At 40.6% G+C, this 19,437-nt stretch overlaps 1 protein-coding gene across 1 annotated transcript in view; it reads left to right on the plus strand.

The window, feature by feature from the left end:
* The first annotated feature begins 698 nt into the window (after positions 1-698).
* The window catches only part of lrrc4cb (leucine rich repeat containing 4C, genome duplicate b), a 51,570-nt gene continuing 32,831 nt past the window's right edge, over positions 699-19,437 (plus strand). Inside the window, exon 1 of the mRNA XM_065952662.1 lies at positions 699-1,730. The gene's annotated coding sequence lies outside the window, so the exon portion shown is untranslated. The remainder of the gene's footprint in view (positions 1,731-19,437) is intronic.

Below are 19,437 nucleotides of genomic sequence, written 5' to 3' on the forward strand. Positions count from 1 at the left end.
AAAAAGTGCTATGCAAATAACTTTTCTTATTTGTCTGCCACACTTGTCTTTGCACTGGATAAAGCTTCTCTTTTCTATGACCAGCAGGGAAAACCAGTAAGCAGGTTTCAGCCACACAGAGGTTGCCTAGGTTACTTTTGTCCACCTCTGACAGTATTGGTAAAATGAATTATTTGGCTGCAGGTGAACATGCTTGTTGGAAATAGCAGGTTGACATAATAGTGCATGCCTTAAGCATTAATCGTAATTTCTTTTCAGCTGATTTTTATATGGTGGACTTATTCTATCTGTGCAGGGAGATCTGAAAAACCTCGACATGTTGAATGTGGATTTATTTGTGGATGCAGTGTGTGGAAATGGTCTGTTTTGGATGACTAGAGAGAGACTAACGCCTGTAGGTGGCAACCATACCTCATCAACAATTGAGTCATCCCCGCACGCGCACAAACACACGCACAAACACACACACACTCAGAGACATCAGATATGGGCTTTATGCGTTAACGCTATTGATCCCTGATAATTAACGACCGCTGGGTGATTTAAATGGGCAGATGGACGCGCAGGCAAAGTGGTCAAAGTTAAAGTGGTCCCTGGGCGTTTGCGGGAGCACGCTCACGCCTACGCACGCGCGCGCCTACAGTACCTACACGTAGCCACACGCGCAACCAGAAGCGCGCGCGCTTGCAGATCTGTGCCTGGAGACCGTGATTTCAACGTGCTCGCTATTCAAGTCATGGACTGCAGCGAGCGGGGGAACCATTAGGAGCCGGTGGCAAAAACCCGCTTTATTTGCAACACACGGACGATGCCGCTGCTGCTGCCACACCACCCGGATCGGACACACGCTCCCTGACAGGAGGAATTATTACTAATAGCTGCGTTTATGTAATCAATACAAACGGATTGCTTTTTGGGGGATATAGCATCCCGAGGATTCTTCCCTTTCTACTTGGTTGAAGATACTGTATGTGCCATATGCTCTGCGATTTTTAGAGCAGCCTATGGCAATCCGCTCGTCCTGATGCGACGCGTGTGATGGTTGCAGTGGGACGGATATACTTAATTTTTATCCAATAGGCGTTCTCCGGGTTTTTTTTTGTAGGACGCTTGTGCACCCTCTTTCTACACTGACCTTAACAATGCTTTAAATAGGTAATTGTTAAATGTCATGTCTGTCTTCTGATCCTGTTCATTTGTTTTTAAGGAGGGGGAAATACTCGCAAAAACACCAAAAATCCACCAGATATTTGTCCACTTTGGTTTGTTCTTTTGGTTCGATTTTGAGGGAGACCACCGGTGGGAGTCAAAAATCTGGACTGTGACTGGTTTGGGGGCCTGATACAGACTTGATCCCCCCCCCCCCCACCCCCCCACCACCACCATCAAAAACTCTGCAGGATTTCCTCCTCCTCACTCCAGAGGAATATCTTCCAAGTCCAGGGGGGTTACACTGCTGGTTCCTCTGAGGGGGTTTTCATCGGCGCTCATTACATCCGAGGGAATGGTGCCCGCACCGCACATCCACGCAACTCTTTCTGAATGTTTGGCGTTTTTTCGCAGGCGAGCATCTTGACTTGTGATCGAGAGAGACGCGGACTGCAGCAGCCTCCTTTTCACATGGAGATTTGTGCCTCGGTCGTACTGCAAATCTTAAATACGGGGACCGGGGCCCTGCTGGTTTTTCCTTCACTGCTCTCAACCCCGATACCTTTGATTCGAGAAAATGCGTAAGTATTTCATTTAATTCAGTCCATTTGAGCCAATTTGGCGTGAATTTCTGCTGTATAGTCCCATGTTGAGCGATTATTCATTGCCGTTTAACCGCTTGTGATACGCGCTTGGCTCACAGACTTCAATGCACAGAAATATACTTTTCTCTTTTTTGATATGTCCCTTTTCCTCTTTATAGTTAGACTATGATATCTGTCGCATCCTCTCCCCGTGTGTGAGCGCGTGTGTGAGTGTCTGAATGTGTGTGGGAGATATATGGAGACAGATATAGATGGAGATAAAGATAGACAGGAGCAGAAAGGGGGTTGAGGAGGTGTAAGGGGGTGACTGGTGCAACAAATTGTGTGTTTGAGCGCTTGCTGGAGGACTGTATGGTCTGTGGTAGTCCCTGTTGCCAGCAGGACACTACTGCTAGAAAAGGGCCTACGTCATATGGTAATTCAAATTCAGTTCAGGTATTCTCAGCATACACGTTTGCAGCAAAAAGAGCGCCGGATTGGCCAGGTGGGCACGCTGGCTCACAGGAAGGGCGCTTTGAGTTGGAAATGTGGCACAGAAGAATCTTCAGGTCAAGCTTTAGTTTACAGAAAATGCTCATGCACACACCTCGTGCACCACCCCCCCCCCCCCCCCCCCCCTCTCTATCTCTCCCTATTTGCTTCTTCCTGCATGTTGACCCAGTATGTCTGCAAACCCCCCCAGCAATGCCACCCAAGGGTGATACACAGAAATGAGGTTGTCATGTCCCCTCTACCACAGCTTGAGAAGGCACACAAGAAGGATATAGGAAGCATTTTAAAAAAGAGATCTACAGTTGTTGCTTTTGCCTTTTGAAAAAGAATGTGAATAGGAGCTGTCCATCAGTGGGAGGTGCTGAAATGCCCTGATGCTGAAAATACTTGTGTGTTGGCTGAAGTGGGCAGAGGGAGCTACATTTTGGAGCAGACATCACATCTGAAATTGCTCAGTTCTGCTGCAGCCAAAAAGCATTTTACACTTAAACCTGGACCAGTTTTGTCCTCAAGTGAACACTTTCATATTCACATCTGGCAATTTTACTACCTGCCTGTAAAATGAAGGACACGGTTGGAGGGTTTGAGAATAGGTCTGGCATTCAGGGTTGGTTAGAATTTTTGAACCTATAAGATTAAATCTACCCATTATATTTCACCTATTGCCTGCTTGATTGGGTTGGGAATTAAATTCTACACAGACATTTCAGCAAAAGGTTCAGTGAATAGTGGGAAGGATAGTGTCTGTTACACATCAGCCATTATTTCTTAGTATCGGTAAAATGTCTGACAGTGCAGAGTTAAGTTGTCCTAAATTAAGTTAATATCGGTGCTCTGACCAACATATGGTGTATTTTAAAACAAATATACAGCATATTGGAACCTTTAATAAACTGCTGTTTTATTATTCATTTCCTGCTGCCCTTTAGCGGTTAGATTTACATTTAAATCTCCAAACTGTCATTACATTAGGTCCTAGGTCTATTTCAGAGCACTGTACCGGGCTGGTTACTGCAGACATTAAGGCCACACACCAATAAGTGTCTCAATAGGGCATTGGGTCAACCTGAGCCACCTGAGCTGCTACACTAAGCGCTCAGATTCTGAAAAAAACTCGAGCTCAAATAAATGAATGTGATTAATGCTGCAAGGAAAGTAAAGAAAGATGAGCCCATGTTTTTTTTGTTTTCTTTATTACCCATAAATTGTTTAGTGATTTTTCAAGTAAATGTGTGAAACATTTGCTGGTTCCAGCTTCTCAAATGTGAGGATTTGTTTTTCTTTGTAATGATGTGACAGAAAAGTCTTTGGTTTTTTAACAATTTATTTTCCAGAAGAAGCTATTTGAAGATGTCAATTTTGCCTCTGTGGAATTGTGATAAACATTTTTCCCAAGTTTCTGACATTTAATTGAATCATTGGGGAGACACTAAGGAATGAAAAGCAAATTTATCGGTCACAAAATTCTACTTTTTTTTTGTAGTCAAAGAAATCATACTTTCCCACACAGCAACACTATTAAAACTTAAAAAGCTGGTCAGCAACAGTGTTTGTAAAATAAGCATGTCGCTCTGCTTGTTTTAAAACTGGTAACCATTGCTGCCGGACTTGTAAACATGATTTCCATGCAGCTCGGAGACCTGTCATGTCCTGTGGATTTTGAATTTGTCACCTTGTAATATTCCTGGGTCAGCAGGACAGAAACACAAAGCAGAAGGAATGTGATCACCCTGACAGGCGTGGTAGGTTTTGGCACTTACCTGTCTGATGAGGGCCTGAATGGATGTGAACCGTGCCAGGACCACTCACCAGAACAGCTCTGACAGAAGCCTTCACTGTGGGAAATAAGCACTTGGGCGAATACATTTCTTTTCATGCGTGACACCCGTGTACTCAACCACTGGTTCAGAACAGGGTGGACGGTGACTCATCTAACCATCCAGGATATTTCCACTTCACGGAACTGCTTTTGTTCTGCTACGAATAGGAGGTAATTTACCTATAATAAGAGCATTACGAGATGCAATTCCTTCATAATATTGCTCCCTAAATATCTCCAGTTCAAACTGCCTCCAACACCTCAGACACACATGTGTAGTGAGCTCATTTAAAATGCAGTGTCTGTTTTAGCTGTCTCCTCAAAATAATGCACAAATCTCACATAAGGCGATTACATGCACCTGTTCTTTGTTTGTAGCTTCTACATATTTTTCATGCCATTATCACCGTAGCAACACCCTCCAATCATCATCATCAATCTGCCCTCCTTATAAGTCACTGCTTTTTTTATTTTTATTTGAGCCACAGGAGCCAAAGTAATAGGAAATGAGCTCTGCCTAAGATTTTACACAGCACACAAAGCAAAATGGGATGTTAATTACTGAGTAATTTCGGGGAACAGCAAAACACCTCTGTGGAACAAACAACGGCCATAGAATTATCATTGGAGAAGGCCTTGAGTCAATTTGCGTTTCGATTATTCGATCTCTGCTCTTTCGTTTTGTGGCCGTGTCATCGTACGTAAAACAGCGACAGCCTCTAAATGACTCTGTAGTAGACATTGTTCCCAAGGTTTTCACCAAAAAAACAAATTATTCACAGAGACATCCACCTTCCAAAAACAAAAGTGCCCCGTGATCATAAACACTAGAAACAGTGAATTAAGCAGTTTCATGTCAAAATCAGAGTCCCTAATAATATTCATTAAAACAGGAGTCAGGAGGGGCGCTGAGCTGCTGCCGGCTTGTTTGTACACGCCAGGCTTGTTTTGAGGTTATGACTTCTTCATTATATTTTGTTTACAAGGTTATTAGTGGTAGCCCAAATATCCGCAGAGGTCTAATCCACTCCAAAACAAACAGAACCTGAAATCAAAGCTGATGAAAACATTGAAGGAAGCCCTTTTTATGTTTAAAACATTGTTTCTCCTGTGATCTCGGGGTGCCTGCAATCCCCAACTTTCTCTTTAGCTGACTACTATCATTCATCTGGTTCAGTTATAAAGGCCAAAGCGATAGTGTTGTAACAAGGAAAGTAGTTTGCTAATGTTGTTTAACGTCTCGTCCAAAATGGTATAGGTTTGGTTTGGAGCTAGACTGACCATAAGGGAATAATGAGTTGAAACGTAAAGAATAGTCGAATCTGAATCGCAAAAAATTAAGAGTTGGATACAACCCTAGAATAAACCGTTTCTTTTTTTTTCTTCAAAATGCTAAGTGACCTTCTCAGTCAGGAAAAGGATTCATTATTTATTTCCTACACTCCTCGGGTTATCGGTCAAACAGAGTTCAGTTTTGCTGCAGCCAAGTGTCAGCCTGATTTCAGAGTGACAAGAAAAAACAGATCCTGATTTGAGCTTAGAATTCCAGTATGTTCAGTGTCAGGTTGTGATGCTACTGCCAGTATTTGAAGACATGTACATGTCATTAAGTGCTTTAGCTATACCTTTGTAAACATCTTTCATCCAGTTTATTGAAAGTGTGTCTGTGTCCAATGATCCAAATATTTTCCTCAGTTTTCAGCTTCTTCTTTCTGTTTAGTGATGACTGAGTAACCTTCTGACACGTCTAAACCCTTCTTATATAATGATGGTGTTCGTTAAACTGCAGTGGATCTTTATTTCCGGAAATATGTACTTGTGTAGATAAATGTCCATTTTTGAAAGCCTTGGATTTCGACCTGTTATCTGCAAAAATGCTGATTCATTTTCAAATCACTATCTTCTCTATTGCACTTATGCTTTAGGTGATTGATGGGGGCAGTCAGTGTTTTTGAGGGATATGCTTTACCATACGGGGGCACCGTTTTGTTGTTTCATCAATTTATACTGTCGCCTCGGCCTTCTGCATACTTCTCTGTGTGATATGGGTATTGGTGTTAGGAGTGGCGATAAATTACAGCTGAGGTTGTGTCAGGATAACAACTCAGTCCATCCAGGCGTGTGCTTTTTTTTTTTTTATCTGAACTAAAACAGAAGCTGTTGTGTGCTTTTCTGCATGTATACGTCCTGTATGTGTCTGTGTGACAAAAAGAAACAAGCGAGTGGGAAGCAGCTTGAGATTAGAGCGACTTCCAGCCGGCTCCATTTTGATAGATAGCGCGTCGTATCTTTCCAGTAGTACCTCCGCGAAACATGTGTTTGTGTCGAGTCAAGAAACGGGGCCCATCTGAACGAGTTGAACTGCTCGGGTGTGAAAGAGACCAATGCATGCCAGGCTGGAGAGACTTAGTATTCACTGTGGCAGCTTAAGTTATGCCTTTGTGCACCAGAAAGGGGATTATTCAGCGAATCCTGCTCTGTGTCATTCACAAGTCGGCATTTCTAAATCAACAAATATTAATGTAGTGATGTATGAAGAGGCTGACTCTGCCTGTGTGTGCCTACCCCTGTTCATTACCGCTGTGTGTCTTATCTAGACTGACAGCGTAGATGCCTCCAAAAAATCATAACTTATGGCACAAATGTCATCATGACACATTCACTGTTTTGACTGCAGCCGTTGGTGCCTTATTTCACCATCTGTGCTGTGTACTATGTGTCTGCTGTGGCCTGCAGCTAAAACCAGCCATCAAATCCAGTGAGAGGGTCTGATAGGGAGAGTATGTTAAGGCTATGGGTGCTGAGTTTCTGCCACTTCTGCAACCAGCCTTATTCTGCAAATGCCATAATGCCCTTTATAGATTCCTCTACAGATTCCCAACAACCTACACATCCACACTTTAGCAATAATGCTCCAGTCAACATTATTTTCTGTGATTATAGGTATAGTGGTGCTGTGATGTGAGACACAGCTGAGTACCGCCCACTGCTCCCAAGAATGCATAATCACAGTAAGCAATGTCCTAAAGGCAATCACGCCATTTATACAACACTTTCACTGCCTTTTTGTACCATTTTAAGATAGTCTTTACAGTGAATGTGAATAAAATTGAAGGCATGCACAGCATGTTGCCACAGTTCACAGGAAAGCTCGGAAAGCTGTGCATCATGGGAGTTATTCCTGAGAAAGTGTAGGATGCTGGTTGGGTTTCGCATCTGATCTCAAGTCGATAAAACACTCTGAGTTCAGAATCAAACAAAGCTGTTGGTAACTTAATCACTTTCTTTTGTAAGCAAAATAGTAAATACATTTGGAATAGGTATAATCATGAATTCAGAAAATCTATTAGAAAAATACAAACATGTAACACAATAGCAAGTTGCCTCAAAAGGTGTTTACACTTCCAAGTTAAAGCTACATTTGGCTTTACATTGAAAGTATGGCTATAGCATATTGTAAATCAAGTCTTAGACACATGCTGGTAAATAGTTACACAAATGTCCCAGAAACAACAACTCAACGTTACCCAGACAACTCAGAAAACGTAAATATTTGACCCAACTGTCTTTTGACCTGAAAATCAACAAATGGACTTTCAGTGAAATGTAAATAATATGGAAAAACAAGAGATTTGATACTGAATAATAGTCTTCCTCTTTGATTTTACTATCTTGTATTGATTGTTTTATTATTACAATTTCTGTTACTAAAAAGGGCCCGATCGATTTGGGATTTTTGGGGCTGATAGCAACATAGGGGAGAGAAAAAAAAATCAGATATGGATAAATTGGCCAATATCTTTCTTTTATTTCTGTTCGATCTGTATAGATAGATAAATATAGACGTACACATTTTTTGCATTGATCTCTCAAATGCAGTTATCTAACTGTGCATGTACGTGCATCCCCGCTTGGCACTCTGGAGAGAGATAATGTTGTAGTAATCCATATGATGATGCTAAAATGAAATGCTATTTGAATGGTGAATCAATCCAGTCATATCGGCACAATATATCTGCGATAAAGGTAGCCGATAGTCACTTGATATGCTATTATCAGCCGATAGTACCAGCTGAGCGATTAATCGGTCTGGCTCTACAATTAACCAAACTTAATATTACCTAATGTATGACAAAATGTGGTCGCTGTAATTTTACACCTAATATGTTATGCAGTATGTCAATAAAACAAGTTTAAATATTAAGTTGTTCAAGTTGAAATTCAAAAGCATTTTTATCTGAATCTTGATCGTTTCTTTAAAAAAATCTGTTGATATCTGGAAGTTTGAGTTTCAGGAGCTTTTTATCTCGCAAACACAAACAAGAAAATGACTCAAGGTGAGTTAAAGATATACGACTATAACCATATAATATCCAGAAAATTTAATTTCAAATCAAGGGCAGTAAGTGATTTCATATAATAGTATATTTCACCACCTAGTGCTACTTCTTTTCATCTTGGATGATAATTGAATCATTAACCTTTGGTGGAAAATCAAACAGCGCCCCAGTGTAGGATAAAGGTGACTCTTAACTCCGTCACGGAGGACAGCAGCTTGGCTTCACAGCTGGTACAACGATTAAATAAATGAAAAATAAAAAAACAGAGTAATGGAGGGAAAAAGTATCAAAATGTCTGTCGAGACTTCAAAACTCGTGCGGCATAATCTGTTTTTCCTCTGTCCATCTGTATGGTCAGTATGTTCCAAACAGTCAAATATGAAGCCAGAATATGAAGCTAGCAGCAGTTTGGAACATAATGAGGATATGAATGGACGGAGAAAGTCATGTTGCAGGAGACAATCTGATGCTTAGTTTTAACATCAAAAGCTATCCACATCAACGTTGTTAAAGCAACTAAACCTAGTCTGTGGTCCAAATCAACAGATAAATTAACCTTTTCAGGGACACTACTGATTTTTTAGTGTACTCTATCACTCTGTCAAGACAAATGCACATAAATATCCGCAACCTGTTGTCCTTTTGTGCCATTCTTAGGAAATGTCTTTCTCCTTCTTTCTAAAGGAAAAATGGTCACAGTATAAGATCAGTCTTCAATACTGATGACGGATGAAGCTCCAGTCCAAAGAATACATTAGAACACAGCCCTAGGCCTAGGGTCTACATTATTGGGATACAAACAGCTTTAACTGAAGTCAACATATAGTTCAGCTCAGACCTTTGTTGTCCCTGTGCCTGGTAAATTTGATTTACAGCAGTGGGTAAAACACAACATATAAAAAGACAGAGGACAGTGCAACACAACCTGATGGAATTACAACCACGAAAAGAAAATCGTAACTGTTCGTTAAAAATTCCACTGTAATGGTAGCAGTAAAAAAATAAAGTGCTGTAGTGCTGCTGGAAAGTGCAGTCAACATTTAAAGAAAATGAAGGGCATTAATTGCACAAGGAACATACAAAACTGTGTATCTGTTGCTCTTGGGCCTCAGCAGCCTGTACCTCCAACCAGAGGGGAGAAGAACACATTTCTCCAAGAGATGCAATGTTTAACCACATATAATTTAAAACCATTAACAGCCATTAACCAAGAGACCACAGTAAAACCATGCTAGCATCCCTTTAAGGCTATATTAAAGGGCATTGGGTTATGGTGTGCTAAAAAACAAAATGCAACATTAGCATACTAATGATCCACAGAGGCTTACATTTCTAGCTCCGTCCACCAGAAAGTTTAGAACTGAAGAAGCCCATTGGAGGAGAGGTGAAACGTCTTCAAGAGCTTCAACCAGTCCAGTTGCGAGCTTTGGATTTACCATGACCTGGATGACTGAGAACCTACACAGACAAAATGCAACAAACTTAAAAGCTCACAGTAGCAACGCTAGGATGACAGTTTGTAGCAGGGACAATGCGCAGCATGGTCAACTCTCATTTTAGCTAATTATCTCAGCAAAGTGATGAGCAGCACTACGGACAGTAAAGCTTAAACTTGTGCTACTGTCAGGTAAATTGGTACCTGCAAAGATAGAAAAAAAAAAAATCAGCCTTCAGTTTTGCGCTAAGGGCAGTTCATTCTTGGCAAAGCAGGACTGTCTGCATTATACAGTATGCTTAGTCATCTGTGTAGTTGTCAAGGCATTACACATAATCCACAGTTATAAAGCTCATGATAATGCTCGAGGAAAAGTCAAAAGTTCAAAAAGGTAGGATTCATAATCTGGAAACCATTCATTTCTACAGGAAAAAAATACCATTCTATTGAAGTATGTAGAAATGTCCTCCCCAGAAATGTTGCATTAGGAATCATCTCTATGGCAAAGAGGATATCTGTACCAAGTTAGTCTAGTTATTGTTAGGACCCACACGGCATGTTGGAGTGAAAGTTTGATGTTGACAAAATGTCAATCCATCCAATTGACTGATGAGATATTTCAGTCTCTTCCAACTGAGACAGAGTTCTCAAGCATTCGTAGAGGCAATCTTGCAACCATAGCAAAAAAAACAAAACTGTACACCTTCAATTCATGCCATGATTTTTCTACATTCTCTTTGAATAAAAAACAGCTTCATGAGGATGAGGAATTTCCTGGAGGAAGTCCCGATGTTAACTATTCTCCCGTAAACTTTTTTGTGGTTTGACTTTAAGCCCTAATTAGAGACTCACAGATGGCAAAGAAAAAGAGAAAGAAATCCTTTCCCTGCAAGGACCACAGGCTGCTTAAACGTGCAGCACAATGATTCTATATTGTAAACCACCCACCAACCTGCCTATGCGGCTCCAGAACACAACCACACAGCAGAGTCCAATCGACACCAAAGAGAGCCATGTGAGTGTGCTGCCATTTGATGTGTCAAGTACAAACCTAGTGTAGGTGAAAGCAAGCCCTTGGAAAGGCTTTGCCTCAAAGCCCGGGCAAACCTCATTGTCTGCTTATCAGCCTTAAATTTACTCCGCCTTACTGAGATATTCCCTTAGAGAATTAGGGATAATAAGAAAAGTGATGATAGTCATGATGAGTCTCTATCTCTGTCATGTTCAATGCCTCCCTTTCTTTCTCCGTCTCTCCAGCTTCCCTCTATTTATCGAATTCCCCACATATTAATATACATTTTATCTCCTGCCAGTTCACTTTATTCTCTGATGGCTTTGATGTCATTTTCTTAACATTGCTAAGAGGCATGCATGTGTGGACTTTCATGTTGCAGCTTACAAAGAACAGTGACTCATGATACAATGAAGGGAGCCACCGGATCAGTGTAAGAATTAATATCTAGTTCATTAATGCTTTGGCAAACAGTTCAAATTCTAGATGCTGGAATACGTTAGATTGGCTTAATTGGCAAAGATGAAACCCCGGAAACTGGCGCCAAGTCAAACACTACTAAACCGAGAAGAGAATCTTGTAAAGCTGACACGATTGCCTCTTTAGTGTGTGGCTCAGAGTGCCTCTGCTACAAATTTCCTCTTTATGACAACACTTTTCTTTAACCACAGTGTTTTCTGGGCTTCAGCAAGGTTGTTAGAACATCTTGTTCCCTTGTTGCCATGCACCAATACATTATTGGTGAACGTCATTGTTTGCCACAGGAGCATTTTGTCCTTTGATTTCAAAGGAACAGCAAGAGAAAAGCTTTTATGATCAATTCTTTTGTTTGTGTGTCTAGTATCCTCAATAACAATAATTTCATAACAATAACAATATATATTTTTTAAAAGTCCCTTTCATTTGCTATTAAATCTATTAAAATTTTAGCCAAGTACCAGATACTTAAAGGACAGTTGCAGCACAGTTTGACATAACAAAAATGTCCAACTCACTGTCATGCAGCAGATCTCTTTCTGAGTGTTGCCAGAATCACATTTAGGAACCCCTGTTGCTGACCTTAAAAAGACTTTCAACCTAATGGGCCTAGTTAAGTAAAAAATTAGTATCTTTGCAAATTAAGTTATGTCAGGATTTGGTTGCACCACTAGTACAGTGCAAAGTCAAAACTAACCAAATATCGTTGCAGAAATTGATGTTTTGTCTTCATGTGAGAAAGTCAAAAGCATTTATCTCAGTGCAGTGTTTGTTAGTGTTGCGTCTTGTGCCTAACATCTCTTAAGAGACCAACGGCTGAAAATAACTTCTGTTAACTTCCATCAGTCCACAAACAGCATCATGTAAAATATGACAAAGTATTATGATAAGGTGATAACCAAAGTCTATGACAATCTGCAGCTAGTGTTAAATATGTAAAGAAGATGTGACATAAAGAGGTGAAATGTTTAATGAAAAGAAAAGATCATTCGCAGTATTCCCCTTTTGTACAGATGAAACTATCTCCACTAAGGGAAAACAACAGTGGTTATACAAAACAAAGTCATCATACATATCCAGGGGATGTAATCTATCTCGGAAAATGCACTTTGGACAGCAAACAGTCGTTTGAACAGGATTTGTTGTAATTACAGAGAAAATGTTTTGTTCTGCAACAGCTACAGTCGGTCAAACCCTCTGCTCCTCCTCTCCTTTCAAGTTGTCCTAGCTTTTAAAACGATCACCATGGCAACTGTGTTTAATGGAGGACTTTACACCTAATGTGAGCTATAGGTGTATAGCTCACATTAGGTGAATGACGTTGTAACATATGCCTACGTTGAAGCTATCTCTTCTGGTGCAACACCTTAAATGTTAGTAGTGCATAAACTCCATCCTGCACGAGAACATTCAAAGGCTACACTGAATTAGTTTGTAGTCTGATTGTAAATTTTGAACTTCTATGATAGTGGGTTGGTGGAAATTGTAACTTTTAATCATAATACAAAATACTTAAATAGTGCCCATTGACTGTAAATATTAATGGTCGAAGCCTGAGTGACGTCACCCATCTGTTCCTGCAGGGGGCTCCGGAGGCTCATCCGCAGCAGCCGCCATGTTGGAAATCCTCTCAGTCAAACTAACGACAGGCTGGGAGCTGGAGCTGAGGTGGGTTTTAAACCTCTTGACGAGTCGTTACATCACGCCCACCTGCCACTCATGTCAGCTACGCAACTTACTATGGACAACACGTATCATTCATAAAATCAAAACAGAGCTTTTTTTTAAATATTCACCCCCCGACAGTGTGTGCCAGTGATGACATTGACAGCGTTGACAATTTTGTTGTTTGTGCCAAGCTGGAAACATGTTTATCTATGCTGTAAAAATTGTTTTTTTTGCCAGTCATGTGTATGTGACTTCCGGTGTTCCTGGAGGATTGTGCACTTCCGCATTGGCTTCATTTTTCAAGATAGGAGATTGCTGCTTGAAAGTGCCCCTATTTGTTATGTTTTTCATGTGCAGTTGTATGCACATTGTAGCTCATATCATAAAATAAAAGTTATTTCCTACAAAATGATGTAAGAATGCTCTCCCACTACTGACTAGACTGTAGAGTACTTCATATCTAACTGAATAGTGCCATGAATTATAAAAAGCCCAAAACATTAAGATATCAGTTGTCCCAATATGAAAATAGGATACATCTGTAGATTATTCAGACTAAGAAAATCATTTATGAAAAAAGACAGCACTATTTAGACCATGTAATTATTCAACGCTACAAGTGATACTCCATTCATCGTAATTTTACTGGCTGGCTGCAGAAAACACAAAAAGGAAGACAACTTCAAACCCTGTCACATCATTTGTATCCTAAATTGTGTGCATGATGTAATAATGCTTGTATGAAGTGATTGAATAAATAGTTTAATAAATAGATACAATCTGCGAAATCGAGAATTTCATCAGTATGAACGGAGAATTCTGCAGATTGACAAGTCTTATAGTAAATTTCTTCTCAAAACTCACAAAAGTTATCCTGTATCTACTTCTCACATCTTTTTAAATACATAAATGTGTGTTTTTTGTTTGGATGTTTCTGGGATTTCACTCTTTTCTTCCAACAATTCATCGATCAAGAGAGTAATCTTCACATCAATAATAAGAGTAATCATAAGATGAAGACCGAGCTCTAAAGAAAACATGAAACGGTAAAAGCCTCTCCCTTATTCGTTCTAACGCTTGAAACTCAGTCGAGCATTGTGCGTTTCTTTGAAATGTCCCGAGAACACACAGCTGAAGCTCAAATTTGCAAGCACGCGAAACCAGCACCTGCTGCTCGGACTTTAATTATCCAGGCGGGGAACACGGACACAAACAGAGGGGGAGTCCCAAGTCTTTACCTCTTTCACACCTCAGTAATGAAAACGACGAATGATAAGGGCCAGTTAATAATGTTAGAGACTGTAGCACTGCTTGCCTAACCTACCTACCACTTGTGGTGCAGTGTTTGTAATTAGCAGCTCCTGCCGTCTGATTGGATAAGGATGCATCACTGTCCTGGATACAGAAAAACACACATTGTTTCAGCGTTCCATCAGGCTGCAGAGTCGGTCTTTTTTTTTTCTTTTTTCTTTCCTCTCTGACAGCGTACGAACGAGAGGGACAGCCAGGTCAGACAAAATTTAGTTCCATTATGCCGGATTCTAAAAATAGAAACCGACTGCGGTTTTAAAAGAAAACTTGGCTTCTCCTAAATGTCAACTTTCAGGCTTCTGAAAAGAAAAAAAAGGAAAAGAAAGAGCCTCGGCTGCCACATATTGTTGTGTCAATATAATGGGTTTGGAAATGCTTTTAAAGGGGAAAAAAAAGTTCAACCCAACTCAGAGAGAAGCGTGCACCCTCTCACGTGAACCAAAAGGAACAGAAATGATACAGTAGCATGCTGTTGTCATAATGTATTCCCAACAGATTCTATTTAAAAAAATGGCAGCAAAACATGTACTTGTAATATTAAATATTTTGTGGTTGATGTACACACACACACTTATCGTCCTATGATATTTCTATGTATTTGATATTTGTGTCTTAAACTTTAAGCCCAAGGGGATATCGTCATACACTACTTATTGGCAGTAGTTCAAATATATTCAGTTTACTGGACAGGATGTGGGGACTATTGGTAGATGGAAAATGTGAAGTAATCAAGTGGCAACCTCCAATCTTGAAAAATTAAGCCACTGTGGATGTGCAAAATCATGTAGTTCGTCGAGTGTCTGCTTGAGGCTGGCTCAAGGATCACCGGAAGTCATATCATCATACACAGAACAGGCAAAAATACGTTTTTACAGCATAAATTAACATGTTTACATCAAGGTACAAAAAACGGCTTAGTTTTGATTTTCTGTTATCCATAGTTAGGCACGTAGCTGACCTCATTGACAGGTGGGCGCGATGCAACTGTTCGTCTAGTGGCTTAAAACCCGCCTCAGCTCCAGCATTAATTAGCAAATTATGACACCGAATAAACGATGGCAACAAAAAATGAGAAACCACGTGCACAATAATGAGATGAGCAGACGGACGGATGTTCAGAGAGATGAACAGACGGAAGGTCAACCTGAAAACTAACTGCTTCGAGCCATTGCTTTGGCTGGCATGGAGGCATAATTAGACAAACAAAAAACATTGATTTCTCTTATTTTACCAGCTGACCAAAAGTGCCAAGCATTCATTGGTTGCAACATAATACCATGCTTTATTGAAAATGGAATTTTTGCGGGTTTACAAAAATGTTGGTCAGACGAAATAAGCATTTTGAGGACTCCATTTAATGGCTCTGGATATTGTGATGAGTCTTTTTGCATGATGTCTTTTACCAGTTCATCACAAAAAATGGAAATATGACCTGAGGATGCTAAAAAAATGGCTGTTTTACCAGCTGCCGTCATGCATTTTCATAGAAACGATGAGTTAACCAAGGCAAGCATTGATATTCCTACTCACTAGAGTTTCTGCCAGTGTCCCCTTGTTCTGTTTTGTCATCTTCGGGTGATGACATGTAGACTATGTACCATGAGTCATTTAATATTGTGTGGAGCAGCAGGGCTGAGGGGCATATGGCCATTTTGGAGCCGAGCCATGCGGCTTAAGGCGGGGTAAACGGATGGGCAGACATTGCTGGTGCATTAGCTGTTCGACTCCGCATCATGTTTCACTGTTGTCTCTACAGCGAGTGCACTGTTTATCCAACTGCAGTAAATAAAACATTGCAATCATGTTTTTTTTTTTTTTTGCTCCATGTTAGAGAAACTTGGTGTTCTGGGGAATTAGGGCTGTCGCACTGTAAATACCGTTTGTCAGTGCATGCAGGAGAGAGAGACAGAAGGCGAGGGAGAGTGCTTGTGTGATCCACTAATATCCTTGGCGACGCAAGACACTGTATTCACACATTATTCACGGACAGTTTGTACCAACGCTAACATTCTGCTAAGGCTATGATCAGCAGTGATTGGCTAAATGCACCAACCAGAGGAAATGCTGCTGCAGAGCTAGAGAGCTGACGATGGACTGTGTGTGTAGACTGTTGATTATGGGGAGAGCCTGTGGTTCCATCTATTTCATATTCATGAGCCAAATGGTTCACGTTGTATTATTCATGAACAAATTAGACGTTCAAAAACACCAGTGTGAGCGAGGCCGTGTGCAGGATGACTCAAATATCCAACTTAAACCTAAAATAATCATCCAAGTTTTCCTCGTCAGATACATGAATGCCAGTGTTTATCCTTTCCATCACTGATCCTGATATTGCATTTTTCTGTTGCAATGAGCTAATGTAGCTCCACATATCCCACACTTTTGCATTTCTTCAGGTACTTAATATTGTGCCAGTGTCCTCAAAGAGGTTCAAGGCATCTGCAAGCAAGCGGTGAAGCTAAGACAGCAAAGATATTTTCTGTTTACTGTACGAGAGGTTGAGAGTGTGGCTTGTAAGAGAGCGGCTTTGTTCAGCCTCTCTGATCAGCTGGCTTGCTAGCAGTCGGGACGGAGCAACAGAAGTGTGTCCAATCAAGCTGAGCCCTGTTTTAAAAGGCCCTGCAGTCCTTGGGCAGAGGCCGCGTTTATGACCCAAAATCGAGGCAACGAGCCTGGCCCGCATCCAAGCCCTCGAGCTCATATATTCTGTTTGAGCATATCCAGTGGAAAGTGCAACACCGCAAGGAGGCCCCATGAGACACCTGAACACGTGTAACCGAGTGTGTGCCTGTGTGTGTGTGTGTGTTTGTGTGTGTAAACAGTGTGCAGGATGGGAGAAAACCTTGTTAACCTTCCAACCTTCAATGATTTTTTTAAGTGAAGACATGGGGGGAAACAGAAAGAACAATGGAATCATGTTAGATTTACTGATTTGAGAAGGTGTACTGTGTAAATAGCATCCAGTCTGCTTTCTGAACAGGAAATAATCTATGACGTCAATAGAAAGAATTAAAAAAAAACATTAACCCAAAAACAGAATACTGTCAGTCTGAGCCATTATAAATACAGTCAGCTCAGCGTAGCTGGAAATTACCTTTGACTCCATTTAACAATCAAATTAAAAAGCACCTCATTTACATTAGCCAAATGGGAATCTACAGTCATTTTTTTAGATTACAATGCGGGTGGGCAATCACTGTAATGGTTTCAATTTATAGAATAGTTTTCCCTTTCAGAGATCAGGGTCGTACACTAAACTGGGTCTTATCTACACCAGAGTTGATCCCTCACCTGAAGGTCACACTCACAATTCAATGACTTTGTGCACCTGGAATCTATTTGAACAGATACTTGGTCTACGATTGGCAGCAAAATTGGTAACTGACAAAAATATGAAATTCATAGTGCAGTAACTTTATTATTTGGAAATTATTTGCAGACAATGGTTTTGCAGGTTTGTACTGTGAGGGTACAGTATGCAGTCTAATTTTGCAAAAACACATCCATATACATCTTAAGATGTTCTGGGACCAGCGTTTCCTACATGTTACAGATACCTAAACATTTGAGTATGATAAGAAAGTTAATATTTACTATAACAGTTGTACACTGTAAACTCTGTCATGATTTAATGTGATCCCTGTTTGTGTTGTGTAGCCTGGCTCAGTACACTGAAGGAATCTTAACTTACAGCTAAACTAACATTAGCAGCAGCTCAGCTTCAGGCTCCTCCTGAAGTCCTGTTTGCTGAAGAGTGTTGAAGAAACCTGACTTTTAACAATGAGACTGCTTTATTTTTTTTTGTTTTAACCAATTTGAGTGACCTTTAATTATTTTTTTTAATGAAGAGCCTAGTATATGTGGCAGGAATATACTAGTTAGCCTACATTTATTTTGCTCAATACTCTCCATGCTAGGACTTCACTGTTCCCCTTAAAAGGCTTCTTTTAATTCTACAACATTAATGGCTGGTGGAAGACATAACATACATGTCTGCTGCAAAGCCCTCCGTTTAGGAGAAAAGAAAAATAAGTAAACTTAGCCAATAAATTATTGAATTGCAACTTTTGGTGTACCTGCTCATTTTGGGCTTTTTTCTGCCTTTATTGTAGAGATAGGACAGTGGATGGAGTCGGAAATCAGGAACAGAGAGAGTGGGGAATGACATGTGGCAAAGGAACCAAAGGTCGGATTTGAACCTTGGCTGCCCGCTTTGCGGACTACAGCTTCTGTAAATGGGGCCCAAGCCCAAACCCTAACCACTCAGCCACCGGTGACCCTGTTTTAGTCCATTTTTAAGGCTTTCTGGCATCACCATTGGTGGAAACTGTTTATTTGACAGTATACTCACATTAATGTGGCACTTTGCTCAGTCTGTACAACGGGAACTCCATCGAGACTACAGTCCTCCACTCATCGACCACAGGTTCCACTCCCAATCCTCCACCCCCTCAGAAAAGTCATATTAAGACATTTTTCACAAGTGAGAAAACGTTACATAAGAAATGGTCAGATAAAATCATCCAACATACGAGAAGAGGACAATATTAAATCACGACAATATGTAGGACAAAACCTGCATTACATAATGCAGTGCATAAACAGGGCAGCTATATTTAGTCATTACAACAACTGCAGCTAACAGGGACCCCTTCCATTATTCTAAGATTAAACGTATTGCATGTACACAGAATAATAACCTTAAGAACTAAGTTTCTTTGCTTCATACAAATTTCACTTCAGACTTTGGACTCTTCTACTTTGCAAACTGCATCATCCATTTTCTGGATTATTTTTCTATTCAAACATGATACAATTCCAAGAAATAAAACTCACCAATACCACAACAGGAGTGTATTTGGATGCAGACTTGGAGTCAGCCACCTCCAGCGTTTGTTGTGTTGTTGTACTGTAATGGTTTGTTTCCCTCAGAGTGGATCTATGCCAGCATGGCCCACAATTTTGCCTTGCTCATGGTGATCAATAGGCATTAGATTGAGACGAGTGTTTTGTCAAGTAGGTTGTTCAGAGAGTGACTGGCAGTTCTCTGCTTCACTCAGACATCAACACGAACCTCTGCTTCACCTGACTGAGCCAACACACTCCTCAGACTGAATGAATGAACG

This window comes from Labrus bergylta, chromosome 3 (genome assembly GCF_963930695.1).
Source record: "Labrus bergylta chromosome 3, fLabBer1.1, whole genome shotgun sequence".
NCBI classification, from domain to species: domain Eukaryota; kingdom Metazoa; phylum Chordata; class Actinopteri; order Labriformes; family Labridae; genus Labrus; species Labrus bergylta.